Source organism: Capsicum annuum, chromosome 2, assembly GCF_002878395.1.
Source record: "Capsicum annuum cultivar UCD-10X-F1 chromosome 2, UCD10Xv1.1, whole genome shotgun sequence".
Lineage (NCBI taxonomy): Eukaryota > Viridiplantae > Streptophyta > Magnoliopsida > Solanales > Solanaceae > Capsicum > Capsicum annuum.
Window position 1 is genome coordinate 82,529,187 of NC_061112.1, and position 10,945 is coordinate 82,540,131.

At 30.6% G+C, this 10,945-nt stretch overlaps 2 long non-coding RNA genes across 5 annotated transcripts; one reads left to right on the top strand and one right to left on the bottom strand.

Moving 5' to 3' along the window:
* Positions 1-3,969: 3,969 nt before the first annotated feature.
* LOC107858672 lies at positions 3,970-7,288 on the bottom strand. Of its 4 annotated transcripts, XR_007052010.1 has the most exons (5): positions 7,151-7,282; positions 6,167-6,245; positions 5,892-5,974; positions 5,561-5,649; positions 3,970-4,511 (listed from the first exon to the last, which is right to left on the bottom strand). It is a non-coding gene; the product is annotated as an uncharacterized LOC107858672 (long non-coding RNA). The 4 variants fall into 4 exon arrangements; XR_007052011.1 differs by lacking the exon at positions 5,892-5,974; XR_001671185.2 differs by lacking the exons at positions 5,892-5,974; positions 6,167-6,245 and having other exon boundaries at positions 7,151-7,288.
* A 79-nt stretch (positions 7,289-7,367) lies between these two features.
* Positions 7,368-9,543, top strand: LOC124895890. The gene is made up of 3 exons (XR_007052013.1): positions 7,368-7,501; positions 8,249-8,322; positions 8,397-9,543. It is a non-coding gene; the product is annotated as an uncharacterized LOC124895890 (long non-coding RNA).
* The last annotated feature ends 1,402 nt before the right edge of the window (positions 9,544-10,945 follow it).

Here is a 10,945-nt window from a genome sequence, read left to right on the forward strand (position 1 = left end):
AACCATATGTTGCAACAGATGGTTAATATAATGTGACAGATGGATCATATGTTACAACAGACGGTTATTAATAAAAAAAAGGGTTATTGTTGTTATTGAGAGGGTGAAAAGTCATGAATTTCCGATTATTTAATATGAAAAATAGTTCGTAAATAAATAATAAGGAAATAAATGATAAACATAATTTATAACCGTAAAAAAACGGTTATTTAATTTTAATAACTGATCGTGACTTTTCACCATTTTTGTTTTTAAATCTGTTTTTTTAAATTATTTATTTAATAAAAAAGTCACAACATTGGATTAATGAAGTTATATGATGATTGTTAAAAAAAGGTGAACAGTCGTGACTTTTTGTCTAAACACATTCAAAAATGTTGTTGATGCATCAGCTATTAGAAGAAAGCAAAAAAACTCCTAAAATAGATGGTCGATTTGTTGCAACAGATGGTATATCTGTTACAACAGACGGTATATCTGTTGCAACAGATGAGTTATCTGATGCAACAGATAAACAATCTGTTGCCACAACTCAATAAAAATAATTATTATTTTATTAAAGAAATGGTTATTGAAAAGGTGTCTTCGATTTTTAAATTGAGAAAAGAGTTATTTAAATTTAAGAACTAATTAATAATAATAAGCTGAAAAGTCAAGACTTGTCACAATAATAAAAAACCTCACCATCTTGATTTAATTAAGTCATTTCTTTTCACAGAAAATAATAACGAAATAAATGATAAACACAATTTATAATCGTAAAAAAATGTTATTTAATTTAAATAATTGACGTTAATATTAAATAGGTGACAAGTAGTGACTTTTCGCCATTTTTGTTTTTAAATCTATTTTTTTAATTTATATAATAAAAAAGTCACCAAATTTGGATTAATGATATGATGATTATAAAAAAATATATAGATTAGATATTGCATCAGATAGATTATTTGATGCAACAGATGATATATCTGTTGTCACAGATGAGTTATCTGATGCAACAGATATAGAATCTGTTGTCACAACTTAATAAAAACGGTTCTTGGAAAGAACTAATTAATAATAATACGCTGAAAAGTCATAACTTATCACAATATTGTTTAATTTAATTAAGTCATAACTTTTCATAGTAATCAAAAATATAATTAATAAATGGAGGTGAATAGTCGCGCCTTTTTGCTTAACTCATTCAAATTTAATCCTCTATAAATAGGTCTCTCCTTACTCAATCGTTCATTCTACTACAGTCTATTTATTTATTGCATCTTTTCTTTCATATTACACCTTCCACCACTTTCTCTTCCTTGACTCAGGTAAGTTTTTTTCTTGCTATGTGTGTAAATATACTCAATTTGTAGTATACGTTGTATTACATTCGAATTCTTTTCTTTTTTTTTATTTTTATATTTTTTGTCAATTCATGTGTGTTCTAGATATGGCTAATCCAGTATGGGATGTTGCTTTTTTGCAAGATGCAGTGAATAAACTTCGAATGCAGGTTAGTGAGTTGCAGTGGGAGTTGGGAGCAGTGAGAGCAAGGATGCTTCGGGAGATCCGCAGGCTGGGGAGGGCGCTGCTGCTGCCGGTTGAAGATTGGCCGGCCGGCAGTAATAATAATAATGATGATGATGATAATAATAATAATAATAATAATAATAATAATAATAATAATAATAATAATAACTAGATTATTTTTTTCTTTTAGTCTATGTATTTTTATTTGTTTTTGTTTAATAAAAAAAATTATGTTTGATCGGCTTTGATGTTTTAATTCATATTTAATTTTCATTCTGTCTATTATCTTCTCAACAAACATGTCGACAATTGGACGTAAGGAATAATTTTGAATCCAATAGCAATAGCAAAAGTTGAAACATATTGGTTATCTGTTGGGTTTGTGGTAGGAGCTGATTTGTGTTGTTCCAAACAGATTACTCATCTGTTGCAATAGATAAATAGTCTATTGCAATAGATAATCAGTCTGATGCAATAGATAATGTTTGTTGCAACAGATAACTAGTTTATTGCAACAAATAACTCTTCTGTTAGAACAAATTACCCATCTGTTTGATTTATGTTACGGGAACTATAGAACCATAAACATGAATCCAACATATGAGTCTTCCATTGCAACATATTACTCATCTGATGCGACAAATGAGTGATTTATTTAAATTGTGAGATCTTATGCTGGATTCATGATCTGGTTCTATCCATTGTTGGAAAAAACAGCAGTAATTGTGTACCCAGATGAAAAATTCAACTAAATATTAAAATTTTACTTATCAAAGTCACCTATGAAGTATGCCGAAGTGGAAAGTAATGTACGAAATAAAATTTCACCTAAAAAATTGGTCAAGTAGCAGCAGAATGGTAAAAACAACAACAACAATAACAATGGTCGACAAGAAGAAGATGAAGATGATAATGAAGTAGAAGATGATGATAATGAAGCAGAAGATGATGAATAAAGCAGCAACAACAACGAACAACAATAATCGTGAAGAGAGAGAAAACAACAGATAAGAAGAGAGAAAAACGCGCATTTTTTTCCTCTGTTTCTTGTTATATTAACTAACATTTGGATCAAAGTGCAAATTCAAAAACTTGTGAGTTATTTTCAAACTTTCCCAACTTTCTTAATCCATAATAAAGTAATTGTCACATACACTCAATTATTAAGACTTGAGTCATCTACACCTCATTTTTAAACTTTTTTGTCACCTACAGCTCAAAGCCACAAGTAAGTTGGAGTAAAAAGTTTAGGGGTGTTTTGATGCATTTTCTCATGTATTTTTAATTATTTAACTAATCGATAAATTCTCTTAGAAGTTCTCATTATAATATTCTACTTTAGATAATTACATATTACGTAATTAAGTCAATTGAGAATACAAAAATTTAATATCTAATTATGCATTTTATCTATTAAATTACCTCTATGTCATTACTTTATTAATGCATCTTTCAATAACATTATTTGTACAGATTTTTCACAATATTTATTCAATGACAAAATTAAAAAGGTTTTTTTAAAAAAAAAATTCTACCATGTTGATTTATCTTCAAATAATTAAAATAACCTTTAAAAAATTAATATATACACATATTTCTATTTTACACATTTTTAAGAATTTATCTTATTTATTACTATTTTTTGATGCATTTCACTTTATGTTCTTAATATTTATTATTAAAACTTATTCTTTTATGAGTTTAGTAAGAAATGTATTAATAAAGTTTTAAAAAGATAAGATCTTTTATATAATAACTTTCTTTAAAAATCATATTATGATTGTGGAGAACTTTCTTTCATTGCATGAACATTTCATAACTCTTCTTTTTTTTTTTCTTACTATTTATATGAAATAATATTCTATGAAAGAAGTTTGTATAAATACTTTGGGGATAAAGAGGAAAAAAAGGAACAATTAAAATTGTTTGGACATTTGTGGTTATATAAGTTTATATTTTATTAATGATGAACCAATTAGAATTTTCAGGTAATTTATTTTTTTACTTTTTATGAATTGCATATAATTTTTTGTGGGCAATTGTATTCACTGCTTATTAAATATTAATAACATATTTCAAATAGTGAAATCCAAAATTATTGCTAATGTTAAAAATGAAGGTAGTGTATCAATCATTATCAAATTATTTTAAGAATATCTTTTTTGTTAATTGAAAATTAATATTTTTAAGCATAAATTTTATAGGAAGAACTAATTGATTCTTGAGGTTCATTTTAACAAATTTAACTTTTTTCCTTAATTTTGTATAGAGCTAAATTTAAATCATCACATTTATTTAGCGGAAATTTACGTCCTTTTGACAAAGTGTAATTTCTTTTTTACATATTTTAAATCATGTAATTATAAAATATCAAATTTCTAAGCCAGGGCCTCAAAAAACTATACTTTCTTTATACTAGATGAAATTTGCCCTCGGACCCAAGGCCCAACTTTTGAATTATAGCTACGACTAGCATTGATATTTAAGTTTCTTTATAATACTAATTGGTATTAAATTACTTTACAACAACCATAAACCATGCATTTTTTTCCCCTTTTAAAGCTACATCTACATAGATATATTCAAAAATCCCATGCACAAGTCAAATACATCAGATAAGACCAGCTGAACATATAATTCAATTCTGTCTTTATTCAGATCTTAATTAGTAAGTTTACTTGGTTGAACTAGTTGAGTAGTGTAAGAATGTCCACAATCCTGAAACTCACAAGAAAAGTTGAATTATAAACACTTCGATTCCATAAAGATTGACTAATTACATCAATCATAAGTTAGTGTTAGAGGCTGTTTCCAAGGAGGTCACGGGTTCAAGCTTTGGAAACAGCCTCTGGCAGAAATGCAAGATAAGGCTGCGTATGATACACCCTTGTAGTGGGGTCCTTCTCCGAACACTGCGCATAGCGGTAGCTTTAGTGCATCAGGCTGCCCTTTTTATAAGTTAGTGAAAGTAAGGGTACGGTAAAGGAAAAATTTATCCCCTAAACAAAAGAAATTTCCATGAGAATCAAGATTCAAAACATAAATGCTAAGTTACAACATCACACATCAACGTTGTGTCCGAAATCAAAGGAGACCAAATCAGACTATCATAAATGTAATAATCCTAGGCATACATTTACTGATCTAAAAGGAGAACAAATCATACTATCATCAAGAACTAATTAGTAGTAGTCACATTTTGCTTTGCACTCAGCTTATCGCTAGCTCATTTATCTTCTCCATCGTCTAAATTAAAACACATGAAACAAAACTAAAACATCAAGATGACAAACATAACACTAGGTCTATGCAGCTAAAACTTGAAAATCATCCTACATCATTAGATGGGAAAAAATATCCAAGGTCTATGTTACTCGGACTCTTCAAAAATGTCAATGGATGTATGTCACATTCTTCAAAAGTAGAGTATTTTTTAATAACCCGACACAGATGTGGCATTGAATATGGAGAGTCCACACAACTTAGTCCAAGATACTCTTAGAAAAAAACTCAGACTCTAAGTTAAGATGTCGATCCCAGCTCCTTAATTGCAACAAAAACAAAGAACAGAGTACTTGTTCTTCAGTTGGTTTTAATAGTTCAAACACATAGTGCATTCAAATCATTTATATTAGTTTCGATGACACATAAAGAGGTAAAGAGCTCTCATAAAGAAGATACCTTTATATGTGAGCAAGTTGATAGCCTACCCACAAGTCCACAAACACATATTTAGACCTCAAACTAAGCACTTTAGAAACAATATCATGGTCCTTTGTTGTATTTGTCATCAACAATAGAATGTGATATCATACAATCCGCTTCTTAATTGCCAAGTTCAAGTTTGTTGCTAAGAACAATCATTTAACATAAAATATAAACAATGTCTTCAATCATCTACCATAAAACATATGTCAAGGTACACATGAACAAATGCATATATAAACGAAATGGGAGAAATTTAACATTGAAATTATGTGTTTCCTATTACATTATCTTCACCAAAATAAAAATCAAATGAACCCCAATAGCTGTAGTAGAAAAATACCTTATGTAGCTTATTGACCCAAGCTTTTAACATCACCCAAATGTTCCAAAGAACCAATGTATAATTTTTTTTTCAAGTCGCCTGCAGTACTGTAACGGACAACAATATTTAAAAAACAAAGAAGACATAAGATTAGGAGAAAAATTAGACACCAACATTTTGTTAAGCAAAGAGCTATTCTTTTGTCTATCAAGAATGTCTTTTTGAAGAAAAAGAATGACATAAGAATAGAGGAAGAATTAGACCCCATATTTTATTAAGCAAAGAGTTATTCTTTTACTTTCCCACACAGCTTTCTAAGAGCTTATTCGACAACAGTAAGACGACTGACCGATATGAGATTGAACGAGGAAATGCCAAACTGTCTCCTGCGCTAGTTAATCATATGTCATCCTTAGAGTGCAGTATGGACACCTTTAAAGGAGAATGAGACATCCCTTTAAGAAGGGAAAAGTCTCTTTGAAAGGTCACTCTAATTAAAACATTAAAAGAAAAACTTCCTCTCTGTTGAGAATTTTCCTCACTGAATTTCCAGGACAAGGACTATAAACGATTATAACAGAGATAATGATGATAATTAAAAGAAAGCGAAATAATGGTACCTACCAAAGTTAAAAGAGCGTCAGCACACGAAAGAACATAATCAAAACACAAAAGAGCAAATCAGAACGATATGCACAGAAACCTGTAAGTAGGTGATGAAAATAAACAATTTAGCTAACGGGGATTCGGTGCATAATTTCAATGATTGTTGTTACTTGATGATTCAATTTTTTTTATGAAAAAATTTACCACTACAATTATAAGATCTTCTTTGCATTGCTCCAAACACCTAAATTCTTTCATGTCTAAACTCTAACTCCTCAATTTACTCTCTGTTTCTTGCAATTTTTCCCAATCCCAGCTCATACCCGCACCATTTAAGCATTTTTCCTTTAGATACTGACATGGATTTTAATAATTTCACTTCTATATTTTGTCAATATTGAGTATTTTCATTAAAATTCTAGTCGTTTTTTCATTTTTAGTTGATACCCAGTAAAGTAAGTGTTGGAAAAGTGAAGGATATGAAAAATAGCACCATGGAGGTTGTGTATCAGGCAAAATAATTCAATTCGCTAAAAGTGTTAGTTTAAAATGTAAGAACTGATTGAAGTCCCGAAAGAAGAATGAACAAAATAATTTTTGTTAACTTTCATCTCTAAATCGAATCTCTATATATTTCATATATCCACAAAGTTTAATCTAAGACCAAAACTTATCTCCAATTCGAATTCTTCATAGATTTCAAAGACCCACAAACCTAAATCTAAGAACAAAATTCAGGAAGAAAAATGAACAACACATTTTTTGTTTTTTTTTTTGTTAGCTTTCATCTCTAATTTGTATCGCTATAGATTTCATAAGCCCATAGAAATAAATCTAAGATCAGAACTTTATCTTCAATTCAAATTCTTCATAGATTTTTACAAATCCACTAAACTAAACCTAAAAATAAGATTTCACACATCTACTCAGACATAAACAGAATGAAAAATAGAAGATGAAAAGAAGATTTAAGAGGAGAAAGAAATAAAAGAAAGACCTTACCTTGTGATTGTAGAAGCCGAAGATGAAGAGTGTTGAGAGAAAATACTAATGCAAAAAAATTTTGTTCAAAAGATAGAAGATGTGCATGAAAGACACATTTGTAACATGTGACATACAATAAAGCTAAGATAATTATGAAATGACTAAAAGGCACTCAAACATGAAGAAAATGCCCTTAAGCAGACATGTGGATCATCTTTTCTTTCTCGCACTTCTACCACAGTAGAATTTCTGAGTTTTGGAACAACCAATGGCAAATTCGTTATTAATCTCAAATTCATGGGCAAATATTAAATACTTCAGCCATTGAAGTTTTCATTGAGAGCTTTTGCCTTCTCCCTGCAATTTAAGGTCAATTATTATATTAAATTTTTGCTTAATTCTATTTCAGTTCGCTTCAAATTATCCAATTTTATTTAGTGATATTGAGTGAAGGTTCACATGAACGTAGTGAAGTAGCTTCACTGCATCATATGGATAAATAACCAATGCAAGTATTGTTGTTGTACTTAAAGCAGAATAATAATCTATAGAGCATCAACCACCAAATATTCCACCTAACACCTCTCAATGGTGTCTCTTCCAAATTTAAGAACGATATATCATCAACAAGCTGATTTGAAGTCCATATTAGTCACAAATGAAGTTCAATTAATTTCACGTAGGCCTTCTCTATTTAGTGCTTTAAAACTTACCTTCAATTTATATACGACTTTCTGCCTTCCAAACTTCTGTGTAAATTGTCATTTTTGTGTTAGAATAGTCATTATTTTTAGTAGGTTTTAGAAAAAATGAGTTAATGTTAGACCATAAAATAGTGAATTAGTGACCAATGCAACTGCTAATACATCCATTTCATCATCCTTCTATCTTTATGCTATTAAAGGATGAAATAACATTGAAGAATTTTCATATTATATTTTAGTAAGAATCATGTTACGCTACATTAAAGTAAAGATAAATCTTCAGTTAGCAGGAACACACTTCAGCTTGGTAGAGAAATTGTTAAATGCACAGTATTATGGTTCTTGCTAAATTTTGCATATGTATGAGTTGGTGCTATTTATAATTGCTGCTTTCTTTATCTGTATATTTTAGGGTTGAAGAAGCTAGCTGAAACAGCAGAATAAATTGAAAAGCAATTCGGTTGTGAATCATCAAAACTTTTCATGGTACATTTTGGTTCTTTCAATTTTTCATAAGTTTCTCCATCCTAAGTTGATTATCCATGTTGTGTCCTTCACAGGTGGGTGATAGGCAATTTACATACATAGTTTATGGTATCAGAAATAGCTTTTTTACTATTTTGACAAAGCCATTAAGTTGTACAGAGGAGCCACTAATTGTATAGCAGGTTAGATTTTCTGAAGACTGATTTCTTTGACGGTTGGTACATATTAATTGAATAAAGACTAACCCTAGGCTATGAGAATAAACATTTTAATAATTGTGGTATCCTGGTTAGCTTGCACACACCTCGAATAATCCACCTATGTTGGACTAAATTTCCAATAATGTTAACCTTTTGAGGTATGAATTTTAACTTTATCCAATGATGAATGCTTCCATAGATCTTTTATCTCAAGTGAAACTTTCATGTTATTGTTTTGATACTAATTGTAGTGGGGTGTTGTGTATAAGCTGAGTACTGATTAAGCTTCTCTGCCTAGGCTCCTCTTACTCGGTCAGCCATCAGACCTTCTGGCTGCTCTCAGCTAAATTGTTTGCCATCAGTTGTCGTTTTGCTGGCATTGTCTATCGAAATAAGTCATTGGTAGTGGTTGTAGAGTAAACATCTTATTCTACCTTAATTGAAACTAACCGATATTTCTGTTACTTTTCTCACAATAAAGTTGCACTATTATCAAGTAAAGACAACCTTTCTGATCTTAAACTGTTTGGGCATCTTGCTGTCATATACATCTGCAAACGAGAGTTGGTATATTGGATGCCTCGTCCACTATATTCTGACAGCTGGTCTTGAGAATTAGGATCATCAGTATAACCTACCAAAAAAAATAGTGTGACACATTTCACTCAACGACAGCTATTTCAGTCCGCTCTTTACAGTTACCAGCTGTTTTTATAATTCCCTTTTCTTGAATCTTTGCTACAGATTGTTGTAGCTTTTTATGCGCAAATATTATTATAGTTATATATGTTTATATATCATTACTTCCTATGTCAACAAGCTTAGCTACTTGTGTTTATGTAAAAAAAACATTGTGTGTGCGTATGAGAAGAAGTTTAGTTTCCTACCATAATAGAGTCGACAACAAATTCTAGGACCTTTCTAATTCACAGATATGAAAAGAGCCTACACAAGTAAATAAAGAAAAACTAGGATATCACAGTAACTCTAGCATTACTAAATCTAAAAGAATTAAGAAAGATATTGAGAAAAATAGCTTCTTTTCGTAGAAATGGAGAAAGTTGCTTCTGTCGGCACTATCATGACAACATGCTTTATAGTTACTGTGAACCTTATCAAAGGTTCTGACCCAACTTTAACACATCTCGACTAAATCCACAGGATACAACATTCTGTCGAGAACGGCAGATTCACTCTGTTATGGTCTTTCAAAAATTGGTTAACAAAGAAAAAAAATTATGTGTAAGTTCTTTAAGAAATGAATACAAATTGAAATAACAATATGGTGATGAAATCAATGATTAATAAATTTTACCTTAACAGTTTTTTTCAAGTAATCGTTCTCCATGAGAAGCTCCAAATGTTGAGACTCTTCAAATATGCTTCACGAGCCTTATAAACATATATAAATATCTACATAAGACAAAAACAAACAAAATGAGGGACCAAGTGATAGAATTGTTGAGATAGTAGAAAGTCATAAATTTAATAGTATGAAACATTTTGTTAGCTTACCAATCTCATTTCATGTGTTCTAGCTGCAACCTCCCTATTCCTAATTTTTTGTTTAGTCATTTGGAGAAGCCTTTGATCTTCACTCATGACAACTCTTCTATATTTCATTTTCTACCTCTTTCTACTAGTCATTTTGTCACTACCCAAAAATGACGGTCATGATGACACTTGTCGCGGCGTATCTTGACAAGTAAATCTATCACCCAAACTGATACGAAAAGAAGAAAAGACAAAAATATCCCACGGTAAGGTTTCAAGAATGAAGCCGAACCATATAAGTAATCATAACAATGTGGAAAGAGCTTATCAAAAATACCAATCATGCCCAAAACCAGGTGTCAATAGTGTAAGAACTACTAATACAATCCAAGAGTCAAATGCATCGGAGAAATAACCACAAATGAATAATATCTATCTCTGAATACTAATAAAGACATAAATACTGTAGAAATATAGAGTTGAACTTCAGACGCATGAATGTCTAACCGCTACCTTGGAAGCTCCAACAATCACCCAAGTCAAGCAAGCTGAGGCGCACTCGAGCTAGGAACTGCATCGAAAGGGCGCAGTAGGCATGAGTACGGTCCACTTGTACTCAGTAGGTATCATAGGCCGACCAAGCAAAGTAGCAAATAAAGCATACAAAATATACACTAAGGGCACATCACCTACAATCAAAAAATGTCCCACAACGGTGGCCCACACCGCTTGCACTAACAGTTCTAACATATCTCACATATATTACAACAACACACTAAGATATAAAACACAAGTATACATTATGTCACATATAAATAGAACAAGAGAGAACATGTAGATACAAGATCATCAAATAAAAGTAAAGGAAGGTAAAACAAATACATAGATGACAAGTCAATAAGGCAATACAACACATCATAAACACAATA